Source organism: Myripristis murdjan, chromosome 21 (genome assembly GCF_902150065.1).
Source record: "Myripristis murdjan chromosome 21, fMyrMur1.1, whole genome shotgun sequence".
Lineage (NCBI taxonomy): Eukaryota > Metazoa > Chordata > Actinopteri > Holocentriformes > Holocentridae > Myripristis > Myripristis murdjan.
In genome coordinates this window covers 10,362,646-10,382,803 of record NC_044000.1, presented here as the reverse complement: position 1 = coordinate 10,382,803, position 20,158 = coordinate 10,362,646, and the positions used below count along the sequence as shown (strand labels likewise).

The 20,158-nt window shown below is 40.3% G+C and overlaps 1 protein-coding gene across 3 annotated transcripts in view; it reads left to right on the top strand.

Moving 5' to 3' along the window:
• The first annotated feature begins 2,118 nt into the window (after positions 1 to 2,118).
• Positions 2,119 to 20,158, top strand: part of pcbp3 (poly(rC) binding protein 3) — a 78,333-nt gene continuing 60,293 nt past the window's right edge. For all 3 annotated transcript variants that reach the window (XM_030081383.1, XM_030081381.1, XM_030081380.1), the window contains exon 1: positions 2,119 to 2,374. The gene's annotated coding sequence lies outside the window, so the exon portion shown is untranslated. The remainder of the gene's footprint in view (positions 2,375 to 20,158) is intronic.

The following is a 20,158-nucleotide window of genomic DNA, read 5'->3' as shown; positions in this document are numbered from 1 at the left end:
TTTAGTTAATGTCTGTTTTGCTACTCTGTATCACAACCTGAAGGCAATAATGATTTGACCTACGGCCAGTTCATGACAGCTTGTACATTTTCTGTTCCAAACCCCTATGAGGACCGTCCCACAGTCATGAGGAAAGCCTGTCCTGCCCGGAAAGTGGTGCATTTTATTTTTCCAAAAAGAACCACAGCAGCTTGTTTGGAAGAAGTTTAAGAGAGCTGAAGTGCAAGAGGCTGCGGTCTGTGTTGACTACCTTGATGAAGCTGCCCTGTTTTTTGCACTTTCTTGGATTTACTTGATGATAGAATCTGGAGGTTTCCATCTCCGGTTCGCCCTGCCCCTGTGGAATATGTTTCCCCAGGGAAAATGTGAAGGCAAAAAACAAGTGGTTGATGAAATATGGAGCCCTCGGAGGCAATATTCAATCAGTAGATTAGATTAGATTAGATTAGAGTTACCTGTATTGATTCGCCGAAGGGAAAATTCAAATAACACAGCACCAGCAGCAGCAGTAGTTAACATCAAAGCTAACATCAAAGCAAGACATAAGACATCAATGCAAGACAGTTTTTTATGTCCCTATAAGAAAGATAAAAACAATACCTATATACATAGATGATGGAATAAGATAAAAAGGTTGAATGCTGTTGAAGGGACCTACAAATTGTTGGGCTGATTAAAAATTTGTGTTTTCTTCAAATTAAGGAGGATCTTCCGAATGTCCACTTTAAAACGCTTAAGCAGAACCTTTACCTTGACGGAAAAAAAAAAAAAAAATAAAGTAACATTAATTTTCCCCCATTTGTAATTTGACATTTTGACATAGGATCGGGAAGTTGGAATATACTTGATTTTTTTTTATTTTATTATATTTTTAAGGGTTCCATGCGGAAGCTGAAGTTCAGGGTTCTTTTTCACAGTAGTAACCCATTTTAATCCTACATAAAAAAAAAAAAAAAAAAAAAAAAATCCTTAGAGACCCTTTCTTTTTAGAGTGCAGTCAAGTTGGTGTAAAAGCGTATGAACATCATGGAGAAACCACCCGTTTCACAGCATCGCTAAATCCCCCAACATTCCCAGCTGGCAGCCCAAGAGAATTCTGTGCAGCCTAAAGAAAATCTACCTTTCAGCAAGTTGCCGAGCTCTGTTTGCTGACAAAAAGAACAAGCAAAAAGTACTGGCTCTTTGCTCTTTGTTTTTCTTGATGTGGCATTACACCTGGTATTTTGTTCACTTCACTATGCAAAATGGAGAGGGGGATTCGTGATGCGCTTTTCATTCCTCAACCTGACAGTTTGCCATTGATCATTTATCAAGCTGGGCGCTTGCCAGAGCTATCGATTGGCGGGGGAAGGGGTGGGGGGGGGGGTAAAACAAGACTTCGAGAAGTGAAGCATGATTCTTACTGAGCATATGAGGGTCAGAGTGCGATGAAATTTCACTCTTTGTCGAGCTAACATTTCTCTGTGCCCAGTATTGTTGATAACTACCGCGGGACTGCGCTGAGTGTAAATGTATGTGGCTGAGGGGAATTGATTACGGGGGTGTGTGAACACTTCCCAGCATGTGGCATCATGTGTTGCTGCCTCTGTGTGTGTCAGAGAAAAAAAGAGAGAGCCAGAGCATGCATGCCTTGTTAGAGCATACGCTGCTAATTCTCTAACTCTGGCTGCCTAAAAGCCCTCTGTCTGTCAGGGAGCCGGGCTGTTTTGCCAGGTCTGCAGAGGAGCATGCAGGAATATTGTGCTGGGTTAAGTGGCCCAGAATCTAATCACTCTAATGTCTGTTGCAGCCCTAAATCACACTTATTGGCTGAGTGCACTGGTTGGTCTGTCCTTCAGAACGGAAGCTTTTCATGTCTCCTTCCATACTGTAATTATTCCAATTGGATATGAGCTATTGCACTTATTGGCTGGGGCAAGGCACCGGCTGCCTCCACTTTGATTGGCTGCCTGGACACAGCTCTGCCACCTCCCATTGGCTGCCCGGAGGAGAGTGGGAGGAGAGCTCTACCCATCCTCCCCCTGTGGCAGAGCGTGTAAATGTAAAGACTCTTTCTCTGCCTATTATCTGAGTGACTCGGGGTTTTGGTGTCTGCCTCCGAGCGTGTGTGTCTGTGTGTGTGTGTGTGTTGGAAGGGGGAAAGAGATAAAGAGAGAGAGAAAGGGAGGGAGAGGCAAGCAGCGTCTCTTCTCCCCCCTTTAGCCTCCCCGTCTCCCTGCTCCCTGTCACTCCGTCCTTCCTCCCCCCTCCTGGACCACCCTCCAGCCCCGCTTCAAGCCGGACCGAGCCCCCCACCACCCGGACCGCCCCAGGACCCTTTGACTCTCCTCACTTCTCCATCCCACCAACCACAACCTCTGTGACAACTGAGCAGGTAAGATCTCTGCTTATTCCAGCCTCACTCTGACTGCTTTACTGTGAGAGCAAAAAAGTACTCACACCAACCCTTTTCTTCCTTCCTTTCCCATCTTTGGATGATTCTTCCTCTCTCCACTCTCAACTCACACACTTACAATCTCTTTAGACCTCTTAGAGTTGTTCCTTTTTTGGCCTAGCTTGGACAGGACACTCCTGTGAGAGAGATGCCTAATCTCAGTGAGCTCTGTCCTGATTAAATAAAGTTGAAATAAAATAATAATAATTTCTTCTTAATCTACATATATTTACACTCTTCATTCTCAGTTCTCTCTCACTCACTCACTCACTTCTCTATTTCAAGTTTTTCTCAGTAACACTTCCATCCCTCACTGAAAAGTGTCAGAGTTGAGGAAAGTCTGAAGTCAGAGGAGATGATATCAGGGAGGTCACTGTATTTTTCTTCTTCCTCTGATATCCCACCCTGATATCAGCTTTCTCCTCCCACTCTATCCTACAATCTCTTCATCTTCTCTCCCCATATCGTTTGCAATCTCATCCCCACAGGGCTCCAACAGCATCAAATTCAGTGGGAAAGTGAATTAAGTCTAAATCGAGCCTGCTTGGGGCGCAAGTTGCCAGTGCTGTGTTTTGGTTACGGAAAATACATCTCTAATTGATTTTTAAAAGTGTTTGCGTTGGCTCATGATGGCTATTTATAGATGCTGAAGTGCCAGGCACACGTGCTTTTTGCTAGGCCACATCCCCGATGCTCGGATAGAACACAGGACAGTCCAGGGGCTCCAGAATCCATGACATTGCACAAAGTGTAATGACTTTACAAGGCGGCGACTTGCTTGATTGAATCAAGCAATCTTTCCAGCAGGCAGCTCCAATATTAACATGGCCCATAAAGCATTCCTGGCAACAGCAAGGTGGGGTGGGGGTTGCTTAGTTCTCCATCCGCACATCCTGTATTTTACCAGGAAGGGAAAGTGTAGTGTGTGAGAGTGAGAGAGAGTGATATTAGACCGGTGTACACGTCAATACAGCCAGCCTGGAGTTTTTAAAGCCACTCTATTAAAGCCTGAAATGGGACCTCACAACAATTTCAACAACTGAGGAAATGCTTCCTGTGATGTGCAGCTTTTTTGTTGGGATTGTTAATATAATTGAAGGCCACTGACAGATAACCATAGATGTCTATGTTTATTTATTTCTATTATTTAACAAATTTTATTTACAGTTGTAAAGTCAGTTCAGAGTCCACAGGTTTCAATGGGTGTACATCCTATTCCAAAACAGTCTTCAGATAATTAATTGAAAGCATTTGTCATTTAAACTGTAGAATAGGCCAATACAGTTCCATTTCTAAATGATTCATCTAATTGTGAGTTGACTGGCCCTTGAGTGTGGAACATGGTCCAGTCGTTAAGCAAACATCTCACGTGCCTCAATTTAATTTGCACATTTTCACTCCAAGCACTTTTCTTTACTTCTCCTCTGACACTCAACTTTAAAAAAAAAAAAAAAACATGGCTTTTCCTTGAGAGGCAGCTTGACCTTTCTTTTTGCGATAATCGTTTTCTAATTTAGTTGGAAAGAGCATCTGTAGCAAAGCCTTTTGGGAATGAGGGACCTCCCAGTAAGACTGTCTCAGGGGACAGCAGCTTTCAAACAGTTTTGTTGTGGCAGCGTGTGATGACCCACTGTATGCAGAGAACTATAGAATACTTTAGACTTTCAACAAATTGGGCTCAAAACATTTCTTTGGTGGGAGCTGCTGTAATGTATGCTGCTTTTTGATTGCGCTCAACATCAGCTGTTAGGATGTCAGTAGTTCTGAGGAGGTGTAAATGAAGTGTTTATATTTCTTCAGGAATCAAGCAGGTGTTCGTGTACAGCAATACCCCTCAGATGCCTGGCTGGCTCTGTGCCAGACCATAGAACAGAGTGAAGGATGCTCATCCTCCCCACATCAGTTTAAGCTCAGCTTTTCATCGGACATCATTAAAAGCGTGTAGTTAGAAAGCTTTTGAACTTCGCATCCAATTTAGACCATATTCAAGTTAGATTACTCAATAGGAAATAAATAAAATAATGGAAGGTAAAAAAAAAAAAAAAAAAAAAAAAAAAAACATCTTCGAAGTTTATCCAACAACACACAACCCCAGTATGTTCACTTTAATACCTTGTTTCAAGCGGTGAAGTCTATTGTATGAAATACATCTTTGGCTTTGACTGTATGTCCTGTACCTCGAATGCAGGTTTGCAATTAAGATGTTAATTTCAGCCTTTATGAGTACTCAAACCATTTTGTACAATATTGGTAATCTGCATTTCTGCTTCATGGGAGGTTTTACAAGTTTACATCTTTCTCTGGAGTTTCATAATTGCTTTAAATTCCCATCATGGTGTTGGTCAAGGAGTTGCACTTGGGTCAATAAGTATTTGCATTTGATTAAAGCATGTATATTAGCATACATGGAGGATCGGTGATAAAATACGCAAAAGAAAATGCCTTTCCCTCCTGCTTCTACATAGTTAAAGCATTTTTACAGTTTACTCAGCCCTCACTACATCATCAGCCCAGTTCTCCTTATGCAGCTATATTTAATCAGCTCACTGCACATCAACTGTTTCAATGCAACCTCTTTTAAGAATACATACATAAAATCCCTTGTAGAATGAGATATTTATGAGCCTTGCTGACGTATGTGTGCATGCTCCTGCTTGTGCACTTGCACGCCTTGCTGCCACTGCTTTAAGCCGAAGTTGAGCAGCATGTAGCTAATGCAGACTAGGAGTGCAGCTCACAGTGTCAGACCAGTTTTACACTTTCACATCACATAATGCCACACACTTCAGTTCAGGACATCTAGGTTTTAGCGTCTGCCGTGTTGTGACGGTTTTGCGAATTAAAGTGAATGAAACATGTCACGAGAAGTGTCGTGTTGACAACAAATGAAATGTGAGCAGACAGACAGGCTTTTGTTTATGCAAATAATGTTGTTAAGGGAAAGATGGATGGAAACTAAGGATGACATGCGTGACTCATGAGCACATCGCTGCCATTTGAGTAAATCTCAGATGATTGCACATGTATGTCAACAGTCACATACACTCTCTACAACCTCTTTTTTTTCCAAATGCATGTCTGGGTGTTACCACTTCCACCGCCAATTTGCCATTTGACATAACCCTGCTATAAAAAGATGGATCACATGCATCCAGTGCATTGAATAAACCCCTCTTGCCTCCACCGAAGGCCAGTACTCTGCAAGCAGCTGGTCCTTTGTGCCTTGGCCCATTCTAGCCATTCCGGATCTCATGCTGGCCTGGCTCGGGGCGCGGAGTGGGCCGGGAGTTGCCTGGGTAGGCATTGGCGCAGTGTGAAAAAAAGGCCACTGACACCGAATGGCTGCTGTCTCTGTGTCTGTCAAAGAGACATGGAGGGTAAACAGACACTGACAAAAGCACTGTAGAGGAGCTGTATTTGGTCAGCTGAGATCCGATGTCAGAGTTTATAATATTGAATCCAACTGCACACTGATGAGACTTTCTCTCAGTGGGGTTCACACAAATATTTATAAAAGGATAAATAACTGTTTCATCAAGTGTTCATGAATGGGCAGCTGACATTGGTGATGCCTTCAAGACACATTTTTGAAACTTAAATAGGTAGCACTTTTCAGTTGCCTTGTTCAAGGGCATTATCCTAAATAAAGTTCTCTAATTTAGCCAAAATAAGGCAACAGTGTACAAGTGTGCAAAGGGAATGTGCCAAAATAATAGCTTTTTGTTATTATTCCTGACCCAACATCTTATTACAGTGTGGACATATCACAGAATAACTCAGTGAACAAAATGGTATGGAAAATAAATTGGGCCCATAATTTGTGCCATATGATAATGTCATATCTTAATACCTTCTCAACAATCAGTGAGAGACATCATGGAAACCCATTAAAAGTTATGCTGTTAATGTAATTAAATTAAAAAAAAAAAAAAAGTGTTTATCTAATTTTATTTATTTATTTATTTTATTGAATTTTGCCGTAAACATTTTGCCACACGGCACCTTCCCATGAGTGTCAAATAACTTGTGATCATTATTGCCATTAAGCACCGTAAGCCTGCTGAGCTGCCTGTTAACTCCATATTCATTTCTTCTCCTCCTCACTTTATTTAATGAGTAGCTTACAAGCAAATTAATTCACTGAGCACTTCAGTTGGACCAAATGAAATTACCAAGGCTACTGGTTTACACCACCTGTTTTGCAAACCTGAATATGTACCGTCTCAGCTAATATGACAGCAAAAGATAAAGTTGATATCTTTAATGTTTGTAGATAGACTGTTGATTGTAGGACACCTTTTAAAGATAAAATCACTATTTTACACTCTTCTTTAAATATGTCCTCTCATCAGATTATATGTGTATTGACTCCAGAAATTTTTAGCTACATCCAAAAAATAAAATCTTAGTCCATCTCCCCTAGAGAGATTTAGTATTTCAGTTGTTTTGGATTAAAAATGAGGTCTTCATTCTTCTGTCCAGCTGTGTATGCCATATCACCTTGAAATGTGTAATCATCATCTTATTAAGAGAGCAGTTACACTGACTTGAGCTACTTGCATATGAGGTCCATTCAGATTATGTTCCAGAGATGTTGGTTTTCAAACTTTTTTACTCCCAGTTGCCAAACTGAGTAAAGCATCTGTCTTGGACCCATGCTAGTAGCACACTGACAAACTGTGGCCCACCACGAACAATCCTGTGACCCGGTTTGGACGCTGAGCCTTAGAATAGATCAGATTAAGAAGCACTCCTCACCACTCTGTCTTGGTGAGAAGTGTTTGAAATGACATTGCCACTACAGCAAAGCAGGTGGAGTAGGCAGTGTCACTCGTGTGTCGTCAGCTCAGCAGTCAACAGTTCACACCGAAATAAAAATAGCACCGTCCGACCAGGTCATTTGACTTTCAGTGACTGCTACTTTTGTAATGAAATTAGGCAAAAACAACATTTATTATGATGCAAATATTGCAGCTTGATGGTAACAGCAGCCTACCATTTGTGTCACCACCATATCTCTCAGAGTAGTAAGCTCACTAGCTAGCAGCACTTGGGTACTGTCCCAACAGTTTTCCCTACCTGGAATTTAAAAATTATGTTCAGGTTCAGCACGGGTTCGGTTGCGTCAGCGTTACTTTAGAGAAAGATGACGGACCTACTGTCTGTTCTGGGCAACTTCCCGTAAAGTGCTGGAGTTTATGTGATGACACTGAAGGCAACACGTTGGCTATTCCAGGTGGTAAATGTAACCTGGTGATGGAGGACACGCTTGGGTCGGGTTCAGACACAAAAAAAAAAAGAATGCCTGTTGGGTTACTAAACTTCCATCTTGGATCGGTTTGGGACAAAAATATGTGGCCTGATCAGCACTCTATTGTGGATGAGCTGGACTCCCACTTAGAATCAAATTTCTGTGAAGAACTGATATTTTTATCCAAGAATTACCCTAAAGTGCTATTGCCGCTTCAGAAGGAAGTCAGGATGACCCTTTCAAAAAAAAAAAAAAAAAAAAAAATTGCCTTCCAAAACAACTGTTTTTTTTTTTTTTTGTTTTGTTTTGTTTTTTCCCCACTGTCCTGAGTCTGATAAAATGTCACAATGACCCAGTATAAAATCCATCACTGCTCATCAGGTGATGGGAGAACTTGGGGCAATCTTAAGCAGCTATTTGAATAATTGCATCCCTCAGCCAAGAGTGTAAACAGCAGTGTGCGCTTGATCGTCACCTTGCCTGGTTAAATAAGTTTTCTTTCATGCAGTGTGTGTTGTGTTAGCGGACTATCTGCTTGGTGACCACAAGGAAACAAATGCCGAGATAAACGCTAATCTTAAACTAATATTAAACTCAAGCTTAATGGGCCAACTAATGGTGTTCAAAGGAATAAAAATGGATTAACGGGGTAAATCATTCAACATGGGTGTGGAAACAAAAACTTCTCCATATGCTCTCATAGTTTTAATTGCCGTTCCAGTGACTTAAGTCTAGAACTTAATTCATGTAAGAGCTGTAGGCCTCTACTTCAAGGATCACAAGATGATTTATGGGATAGGAAAAAAAATCACCGCATAAATTCACTACAGAAACTATGATGTCTGTTTCTGTTTTTTCTTAATTTGTTTTATCTTATAAAATGCTAACAGAGCATGGCTTCATTTTAAATGTTGAGAACCACTGACTGAGATAACCATAATCTGTAACCAATTTTTGAACAATGATCATGTATATGGAACTTAATCCTAAAGGAAAAATGTCACATGTGGTGGAACAAGCAAAGTTTTTCAATTTAATGAATTTTACTTATTGACTCACTCATTTATTTTGGAAAGAAAGCACTTTGAGATGTGATGTAGACGAGATAGGCTTGTCTTTATGTTTTATTGGTGTAAATTGGAGTGCTAACCTTTGAGAGTGTCAGTCAAAGTTTTGCAGCGATCAGGAGGCCATGTGTCACTCCGATACAGAGAAATAGAACTTCATGTCGACTTATAACATATATAGTACCAGATAAGAACAGATACAGATGAAGCATGGATACATCAAGCTCTGCACCCTGCCAACAATCAATTGGCCCTACTGCTCGTACGTTGTGCTCTGTCTGTTTTTTGCCTCTCCCTCCCTCACACTTACTTGATCGGTAAGCAGCTCTCTGTCACTGAGCCGGGCAGTAAACTTAACAACCATCCATCCCGTGTCATAATTCATAACAGAATGCGAGGGATGGAAGAGGGGAGGCATTGCTGGAGGCTGAAATTGAACACGGCACCTTTTTAAAAGTTGAGGCTATTGGAGAGAATTATGGGCTGTGAAATCTGAGGGCCTTTTTGTCTCTGTGCAAAGCCACTGCGCGATGTAATTTAAGCCTGTGAAGGGTTGCGAGATCAATCAGAAAGGATGAGGAGTTGGGATGGAAAAAAAGACGAGGCAGAGGGCTGAAAGAGGAAAGGTGGAGCAGGAAAGGGGTTGGAGCTTTTGCCTCCCCTGCTGCTCTGCTAGCATCACTCTGGGTGGTGCAGTATGGTCATAAATAGGCAGCCCTCCCCTGCCCCCTGTGTTGATGCTATTTATACACCCACTAATACATGGGGTTTGGAGAAACAGCTCAAGTGGGGAAGTGACAGGAAAATATTATTGTTGGCTTGGAGTTAAGATAGCAGTAGTGATCAAAGTATTACACACAAAAGCGTGGAGGAGTGTTGAGGCAGCATTAGCCTTGTGTCTAGTTTTAGTTTTAGATCAGAGCTGGAATGTGCTTGTTTTAGCCCTGGCTACATCCATCCTGACCTGTGCTGTGTACTGGGTCCAGTTTGTTGGGATAATATCGCTTAAAGACGTTTAGCTCCGGGTGTGTTGGAAATATTCGTTTTTTGGATTAAGATAAAGCTCAGCTGAAAGTATAAAAAAGGTTTCCACTCCAGCTGCAAATTGCTAGGTGGGGCGTGCTCTTTCCATGTTATTTGTGTCGTGCAATTATTATTATTTCTTCAGATAGCAGTCAGCAGAGCTTATTTATTTATTTATTTATTTATTTCTGGCATGATGTACATAATGCAGAAAAAAAGAATAAAAAAGAGATGAAGGGTTTTTTTTTTTTTTTTTTCGTGAGTGCAGGTCATATTGAAATAGAAGGTGAAAAGGAGCTCTTTTGTCTTCCAAAATCTTGTGAAATGAGTGTGATGTCTCAAAATGCAAATTTGTGCTCTGCATTAAAACTGAGAGGTGGCAAGATAAACAGGCAGTGATTTCACAGCTAGTGTGGTGGGGAGTAAGGGCATTAACAACTTTTCTACAATGCTACAACTTATTTTTTACTTTTCAGACCACAAAAATAGTTTATATCTAAATAAAAATAATATATTTCCCTCAATATTTTTAAATTGGCATCTCACGAGATGAAGATTCAAAGTGTTTCATGGGCTTAGAATGAACTATTTTAACACCACATTTGCCATTACAGAGCAGTGACACATACAAGTTTATATTGTTATGAATGACTTGTATTTGACTCCAGCAATTCAACAATCAAAGATGACTGACTTAATGAGCTTAACCCTCCTGTTACCTTCAAATTTACCACATTTATCACTTAGGTCCATTTCACCTAAGCAACTTAAACCTCCAGAAAATAGATTATAATAAAAAATGATACCCAAGTTCATGTGTCAGTTACTTAATGTGTTGTTGACAACGTAAACAGCCATTTAAATAAAACATGTGATCATGCAAATTTTATGTTTACCTACTTGTCCCTAGTAAATTAGGAAAAGTCATGCAATGTGAAGAAAAAAACAAAAAAACAATGTTAATCATTTATTTAGAGACATTAAACACTGAATGAGGTCAAACTGACCCCAAAGACAGGAGGATTAAGTGACCCTGCAGAAGTGGTGAGAGCACTAATTAGACTCACATATGGTAATATGGGCAGAACTTGATATGCTCTCATAAATTTCCCCAACCTTCACCAAAATGGTTTCACTTGTGTAAAGTTAATTCTTATGTAATCTTCTTTTCACATGAAGAGCAGGTGCATGTGGTGTGTCCAGTTCATGTTATTGCCACATATTCCTCTTCACTGTGGAGGAATGCTCACATAATTCATGCTCATTTCACAGCATTTTCTGAGACTGTTTGATGTAAAACACACAAGACAAGACAGTAAATGCCCCCGAGGCAGAATTTGTAAGAGTTTGTAATCACAAAAGCATTTAGTTGTATTTTGGATAAAGCTCTGCTCTGCTGTAGGTAGGGCTGAAAGTTGATCGTTGCAGGCAGGAGGGCTTTTCTGAGGAGCGAAACCTGTCACATTGTCGCACTCTCTTTAATTGTCATGTACTATTAAGTTCCACATCGCCTCACCTTTAAATTTATTGAGTTACAGTGTAGCAAAGACATGTTGGCAACTTATTGCAACACAGCGCACACTGGCATATTGTACAAGGACAACAGGACCTCACATACAGTACAAGGGGATATTACATTGCAAGCCATACATACAAATCACTGTGGAAATATAGATTCAACATTTCTTCAGCTGTGTGCATTCTGCATGGCAGAGATGCAGTGCGGGTGCAGTGAGTCTCCTGTAGTGGATCAGCATACCTGGAGGTAGTTCCACTAAATATGAGGATTCATGAAATGAAGACATGTCAAAAAGTCTCTGCGGCCCTTGAAACCTATGGCCATACATCATGTCCTCTGTTAAACAAACAAAAGAAAAAAAAAAAAGAAAAAAAAGGAATGGGCATGTGTGCAGCTTACAGTGAAAGTGCATGTCTGGTGATGTCAGGAGAAAGTGTAACAGATACTCTAAAGCTCGTCTCTTTGCCTGGGCTCTTGGCACTCACCACTGCCTTTCAGCGTTTTTGCTTGATTAAAAAGCGCCCAGGAGTTTGTAAGCGCACGGTGGGCGCGAGCGCACACCCTGACAGCTTAACATACTGATTATTCAAGCCTCTTAGGCTAAGCCACGGCACTCGAGTGATGAACGTCAACTCTCCTCTCACCCTCGCACAGTCTCCATTTCTCTCTCTCATTCTCTCTCTCCTTTATTCTTCATTTGAAGGAGTGGAAAGGCAGCGACAGCCTGGAGAAGGCAAACCTGTTGTCTGGGAAGCATAGGGGATCAGTGACACAGTGATTCATACACTGCCGAGGCTTTATTTAGACATAATCCACAGAGTGTAGGGTCCTCGCTCGCTAGCTAGACAAGTGCCTCTGTAGAGCGGGCTAGCTGTAGCCAGGCTCTCTATTGTCACATGCTGCAGACCGCAGGGAAAGTCCCCCCCCTCCACCCTCCTGGGGTTTAGCCTAATGCATTAACAGTGTCCGCCTGATGCACTAGTCCCTTCCTGGAGGGGTCAAAACATCACTGCTACAGAACAACCCTGTTCTGCTAACACAGCAAACAATGCCATGTTTCTCCACACAGACACAGAATGGTGAATGTATAGAGCAATGTGTCATCCATAGTACGTCTTTCACCACCAACTGTCCTACACTGGCGCTCTGTTGTCATTGCACGATGTCATTATGTGCTGTGTTGGCAAAACAGTTGTTTATGTTGCTGCGTCAATGTCCCTGTACGTTTGTACAATTATTGCTCTTGCTGAGAAAAGTGATACTGATGCTGTGGGGCTAATGAGACCCCAGAACACATACATAATACTGTAGTTATGGTTCATTTTTGTATGGTCAGTACAGGACTGGTGTGCCAAAATTGGAGCGACTTTACTCTACTTTACAGGATTATATCCATTGTTTTAACATTGAATTGCCCTGTGGATCTTTTGTATTTTATGTGCTATGTGCAAGCTGTCCCTCCCTGTATCCGGGCTGTGTTTTGGAGTCCCCCTGGCTTGCTGGCGAGGTCTCGGCCTGCCACCACCGTGCCACACCTGACCAGCAGATTGCTCCCAGCTGGGGATTGGGCAGGAACAGAGAGGCTGGAAGTTGCAACTGTGGGCACTTAGTGTTCGGCTGACAGTGTTGATATAAACAATGAAAGAATGCACCAAATCCCCAACAATTCTGGTGGTCAAGGAACTGAGCTTAAGGGATAGAGTTATAACTATAGCACTAACAAGCCATATTTTGCCTGGATTTGATTGACTGATTTTTTTTTATTTTTTTATTTTTTATTTTTTTCCTTTTGCAGTGACCTTAAACTACAATTGAAATGTCTCCTGTTTTGATTTCCGATGAGCCACTTGTGAATGAAATGAGAACTGTGCACAGTACTTAGCATACATGTTCGAAAGCAATGCCTCTGTGCACTGGTGAAAATCAGAAATGACACAGTTTGCATTTTCTTTTATTTCTGAAGATGCGTGCACACAACCCGCAAGGACTTTATATTACTCCTGTAAAAAACTGAAACATAATTAATTTGCATAACACTTCAAAGCATGGTTCCAAAGTGGCTTACAGGCAATAAAACAATATTTAAAAGCCAATAAGGTAAAAAAAAAAAAAAAAATACATTTAGCATCAATTCAAATGGCATTAGAAAGGAATAACAGAAAAAAAAGCTGAATGTGGCGGAACAGTGATTGAACCAACTGCAGCAAAACAGCTATAGCAGGGATTCAGCACATTAGCAAAGTGGTATTGATTGCTTATTTCCTATTCTTCAGCTAACAGGCTGGGGTTTCACTAGATTCTTCATGATCAACTGTCTAATAAACCGTCTCTGAACTTTTTAAGCAATGAGTTTAGTATTTCTCCAAGTTCACAACCTCTGCCTGCCTCTCTGCCTCTCTGTTTTCATCCGCCTGTTTTGGGAGAAAGAATGGTAGATGTGCTTTCTCCGTTTCCCTGACACACTTTTCCTGAGCCCTGTCTTTTTTTTTTGTGCGCCTCCCAAAGCATCCGCAGAGGAGGCTGCTAAGTCAGCGAGAACGCAGCCGAGTGTGCTTAAGCAGATGTAGAAAAGGAGGCGAGCGCTTCAGGAGCTTGAGAAAACACTTCCCCGGGCTGCTGCTGCTGGTGGCGTGTGCTCAGCGTCTTAGGTACTGGTCGATGGGAGAGAACAACCGTGGTGAAATGGGCCAGGTCTGAGAAAGAGAGCTTAAAATCCCATTAGCCTGCGCTGTGCCTTCCGCCTCCCCATATGTACAACCTAATTCATTAATCACTAAAAAGTTACAGCAAACCCCTGAGGGACATATTTAAGAATTCCATCATGTGCTTTTTGGAGTAACGTCTGGATCACTGGGAGCACCAAAATAATAATGAAACTGTACTAATGTAGCTACGCCAAAGGAAGTATACTGTATGTCACCTTACAGTCATGCCTGGCTGTATCTCCCTGTCTCCCGCTCCTTTCCACATTAGGAAAGAGGGGATGCTCTTAACCCTCCCCTCTCCCTCTATTATTCATTTAATGGAAAACTGAAACTGTGTCAGTGCTACGACTCAGCTACCAGACCTGGAGAGCAGCTCAGACGTTTTGGAGAGACTCTTATTCCTGGTAAAATTTTATAATAAGCTACACAAAATCCAAAGTAGCTACTAAGGACCAAGTGAGGAACAAATTGAAAATGAACTGCTTGTTAACAAATAGTTTAAGTAGTCCCTCAGTAACTCTGAATTAATAAACTAACTCATGGAAATACCCAGCCACACTCCAAACATTAAAAGCTGCAAAACTATAGGTGCGGCTTAGGTGATGACGACAAAGAGAAGCTATTAGTGCCCTGAATTGGGAAACAGGACAGCAATGAGGATTTTCCTTACAAAAGCAATAGAAAATGGTGTACCAAAATGCAGGATCCTTATCTATATGCTTACTCACATTCACTGTCATGTTTGATGTTGTTTGTTTAGCTTCTGCATTCTCATACTATGAAAATGGTTGATTTGTCTGGTTCAGAAGTTAGCTAATGATTGACAGATGCTTGATCCAATCACCTCCTAAGCATTTTTTGTAAATGCTGAGCAAGACTGTCTTTATTGAGTGGATAGATAATTCTAAGTGCTGAAGAAGACATGAAGTGATGATGCATTCCAACTTGAGTAGATACAGTATTTGTCAGATGGTAAGGGTGATGGTCGAATTGACTTGAGGGGCACACATATTAAATAACCTAAAAAGTAGTAGAAAAATGTAGTAAGAAGTAATGACTTGCTAGGGATCATGTGATTTAGTACCTTACTGAGAGTTAACTCATTAATGTCCATGGTCAAAGCATGTGTTTTTCTTAACATTGCATTTTTAGTGGTTAGTCACAAGGGCTTTCTGGTTACCATTACTTAGTTAGGATTTTTAAGAACACTGACAAAATAAGAGACCCACTGTTACTAACTACAGAAAATAGTAGGGCAATGCCTGAAATAGTAATTACTGTATTTGAAAACTACCAGCTGTTTTTGTCAAATGTTTGGTATCGCTGCATTCAGAACAAGCTCAGTTTCAAGAATGTGATTTGAGATGTCATAAATTTGATATTTAGTAGCTAAAAATGAGCAAATGAGCTCTCATAGAAAATGTTGTTTTTCTATCTCAAGCCCCAAGACATCTGACTGTCAGTCTTATTCAGGCGGTAAGCTGGCCTCTGAGGAAGTCATCTGATTATACTGATGTGCTTCACCTGGTGCACGACTTCTGTTTGGTTCCCTGACAGTTTACTTGATTAGGATTTGAATCCAGAGACCTCAAACTGAAAATCATTCTCCTAGATCAGCGGGTTCACACAGAAAAAAAATGTGTGGAACATTGTATTAACATACTAACTCCTAACTATTACTGTTTAACCAACATCAACATTTTAGAAAAGCTCCTGATTACTGAGCAAACCACAGCACTGAAACACCCCTGCTGAAAACTGTACATGACTTGAGAATTATTGTGGATGCAAACAATGCAGCCATCTTTCTCTTAGACCTCAGTGTAAAATCCAACACAATCACAAAACTTCAGAAAAGTCTGGGTCTTTCTGGCCAAGAGTTAGCTTGGTTTTACTTTAATTTAATTGGTAGACAGTTTTGTTTATGTTCGAACTGCTTGCGCTTCCTCCTCTCCCTGGTGACTGCCGGTGTAGACGCAGGTAAAATCCCGTGCTGGCGTAGTATGTCCACATCAGAGCCGAGTGCCTCAGTTCTTGCAGCATGCTTTACCCTGATGTTTAGTAAAGTCTCTTGGTTGTAGGTTATGCAACCTGAGCGTCTGGGTTAAGAAAAACAGTTAAAAACATTCACTCTAGAATATGTTTAATTGCTCTGCATCAATCGATTATCTGAAGTCGATCTGTCTTGACTTTCTTTGCCAGGTAACCAATCAGGTGTTAGGATCCGCCCACTGACTTTGATGGATGACTTTGACAGATAAAATTAATTCATGAAGCACTGCAACACCGGTCCATGAAATAATTAATTAAATAGTGAAATAATTATATACAGTATATGTTTTTACATTAAATGAGCTGGTATTTTAATTAATTAATGACACATTTAATGACACATTTATTTATTTAATTTTAATTAAGTAATGACAATTTTAAGTATTTATTTAAAGATGTATTTATTTATTTCATTCTGTCCCTTTTAGTCCTCCATAGTTTGTCAGCCTGGGTGCTTATGTATAAGAGACTGATGGTGTGTAATATGGTATTCCTCAAGGAGGGATCATTGGCCCAGTTTTGTTTAAAATTATATGCGCTCCCACTTGGAAACATGATTAGCCATCACCATGTCAAATACCATTTCTATGCAGATGACAAACAATTGTGTATCTCTGTTTTGAATGACCACAATGCACAGCATGCTCTTATTGCTTATCTCACTGATGTGTGGATGGGTAAAAACGTTAAAAAAAAAAAAAAAAAAAAAAAAAGGAAAACACTGATCATTTAATAGGACCCAAAGCAATTCTTGGTGGTCTTCAAAATAGACTCATCACAAACTTGGGAGTGATTTTAGACTCTGATTTAAATTTGACTTCTTGTTTTAACAACATCATTAAAACATTTTTTTCATCCTAGGAATATTGCCAAACTCAGATATTTTATTATTTTTTTTTTTATTTTTTTTTTTTGACTCAGAAAAATGCTGAAATTCTCATTCATACTTTTATTACTAGCTAGCCATTTAGACTATTGTAATTCCCTGTTTACAGGATTACCTAAAAACTCTTTCCAGCTACAGCTACTTCAGAATACTGATATTTATTCATGTATTTTAACATGTTATTGTTGTAATTTCTAGCAAATAATTAATAATTCATATTTTTTTGTCTGTGTTTTAATGTTGCTATGTGAGGCACTTTGGGCTGCATGTTTGCATGAAAGGTCAAATAAACTCAAGTTGAGTTACTAAATTTAGCAATTGCTATCCTTACTGGATAAATCAGGAACAATGCCTTTACTAAGCGGTCATCATCACAAATGAACAGATATCCAGCAACTTTGAGATACTGTGCTCTTAAGATCATCTAACAGTGTGTTCTTACATAACTTATCATTATTTACAGTGCAGTACTTGGTTCAGACTTGCTAACGAGCTCCTTGTTTGTTCTTGATTTGTTCCTTACTTGTTTTTTGGTAACTAGGTTTCAGGATTGTGTGCACCTTATTGCAATGTGTAACTTTCTTTTGTCTCCTTTTCATTGTCTCTTGCTCTCACAGCCTTACCTTCTCCTCTTATGCCATCTCTGTCATGCATTGTCACCTCCTGACATTGGAGACAGGACACTTCACAGACCGCTCAGGGGAAAGCGCCATCTGTTGTAGATCAGCAGTGAACAATGAGGGCAATAATTGAGACAAAACTTAAACCAAGCATTGTGCTCTTGCTGAGCGCTCTAATCAGGTATAAGGATTTGCTTGTAATTAGTAGATGGATAACTTGCATGATTATGTACATTCAGGGACATCTATCCTCCTCGTATTGACATATTGCTTACGGCACCAAGCGAGGCATAATTACTGTAAGAACATCCTTTTGATTTTTTTGACATTTTGCAGTGCTCATCTTGAGCTGAGCTGCAATCTGTTTCCCTGCGGGCGAATCGAGAGTGGAAGCAGATTATTTAAGCAGCGTGGTGTGATCTCTCTCCACCAAGATTTGATGGGACTTGATCCATCGGCTAATTCGCTGTTGTCGTTCAGCTAGAGAGGCGTATGACATCATGATTACCCCCTACATCACTTCGCCACACACAGCCAGGGCCCTGTTGTTCTGGGAAAACCCTGCAACTCCGCTTTTGATTGATTTTCAATGTTTTAGTTTTACTTGAAAGGTTAAATGTTTCTCTGAGGCTTATTACATCCTTTAAAACTCATTAGTTCAAAAATGCATGGAGATCAAGTTAGAAAACAACAGTTATTATTAGGTCCTGTAAAGTGAATATTTAGGAGATGTGAGGAACACACATTATCAAACCATGGAAAAATCACAGGGAAGCAAGAGTCTGTCTTTCCTGTGTTGCACTATGTGTGTCTGTGCATGTGTGTATGTGTTAGTGCATGCGCAAGAATGGCAGTGTGGCGTAGAAAGTGAAATACTGTAAGAGTGACATTCAAATGTAGGAGGTGCTTATAATTTTCCCTTTCCCCCCACTTCTTAGGATTAAGTGTTTAAAGACTCTGAAACATCAAAGTGTTTTAGTGTCGTCTCCACATTAAGGGGAGGCTGAAGGTGTGAAGGTGTCAAATGCTGCTAAACGAAGCAGGATATTAGGCCTCCCCCCCACACACACACACGAAACCACACACTTTAAATTTATATATTACCCATTGCTGCTTCCATTGGCTGTCTGGTAGTTGTTTAGTCCACATTGACTCAAAAGCATTCATACACAAAGCAAAGTCTCCTCAAAGCAGTTGGTCTTAACTATCTCTAAATCTGCACATTCACATTCAAACCTCTTTTTTTTGCCGTTGAAACCACATTAAGGTTTAGGGGATTTGGACAATATTGCCTTTGGTGTGCAGCTTGGATCATTTTCATACATCAAAGAGCGCCAGTGCTGACAAAAGGTCTTCTTAGCAGCTGACCTCATTAATCTACTCAGATCAAACAGTCTTTTTTATCAGATTCCTACCAACTCTTTAGTATATTAACACAACAGAGTGCTGTAATTATTAGACAAGAAAAGTGTGTGTATGAAACTGTAATTATAGCTATTAATGTAACTGTGCTAAAAGAAGGTCTTTCACTTGTGTGAGATTAAGAGGGTGAGAGCTGAAAGCTCATGTTCGTTGCACATGAGAAAATTTGCCATAAAAAGAAGAAAGCTGAGCTAGTTGAACACCATTACATTTGTAACACACCACCTTGGGGAGCAATCAAGCTCCATTTGCAGTACATCTTGATAAAAAGGAGAATATCGGGTAATACACCCTGTCAAAAAATTGACTGGTCAACATTTTGTTACTGGTAATTTATCAGATTTATTCAAGCCGGCACGTTTCATCTGCAGAAAAATTGTACTAGTAAGGGGAAAAACAGCTGTGCAATTTCCATGCACATAAGGGGGTATGTCTCATGATGCATAAAACTCATTTGGCTGACTGTGTATGTATAGAGAACTGTGAGATGTTGGACAACTTAATAAGGCACATTACCAAATTCCTCTTCTTTGTGATCAGAAACGTAGGAAAGTGTGATGAAAATGAGAGAATTGAGTTAGCCGTTTTCTGTTGGAGACACACAGAGGATTAATGAGGCTGATACCCACCAGTGCACGCATTACATTAATGTCATTATTCATGTGGCTGTGAGAAACCAAGCAAACTATGGGTATAACTGTGTGATAATATGTAATAAAGATGTTTTTTTTTAATGAATAAGTTATATCAGTTTGTGCACAGTGACATAAGTGAAATGAAGAAAAACTTGTTTGAAGATGAATCATAGTAACAGAATGCTTTTGCACAACAGTTTAAGCAATATTAAAGTTTTTTTTCTAAATAAATACGCAACAACCTTAGCACCTCTGATGCAACCTCTTCTATGCAGCTGGGGGAAAAAATGGGCTGTGGGTGACCCCCAACTGTTGAAAGGGGATACTGCACACTGCTGAGAATGAATTTATCAGAGACCTGAGAAAAAGTTAAGATGTAATGATTGACTGCAAGACAGAGTTTGGCTGTTCTAACACTGTAATAGGAGCCCAAATGTAAATGTAAACATTAATCTAAGACCGAACTATCAGGCACCTTGTTATTTTCAGGCACAGGTGAAAATACAAATGTATTGCCCAAACAATGTGGAAAATTATCTTTGGC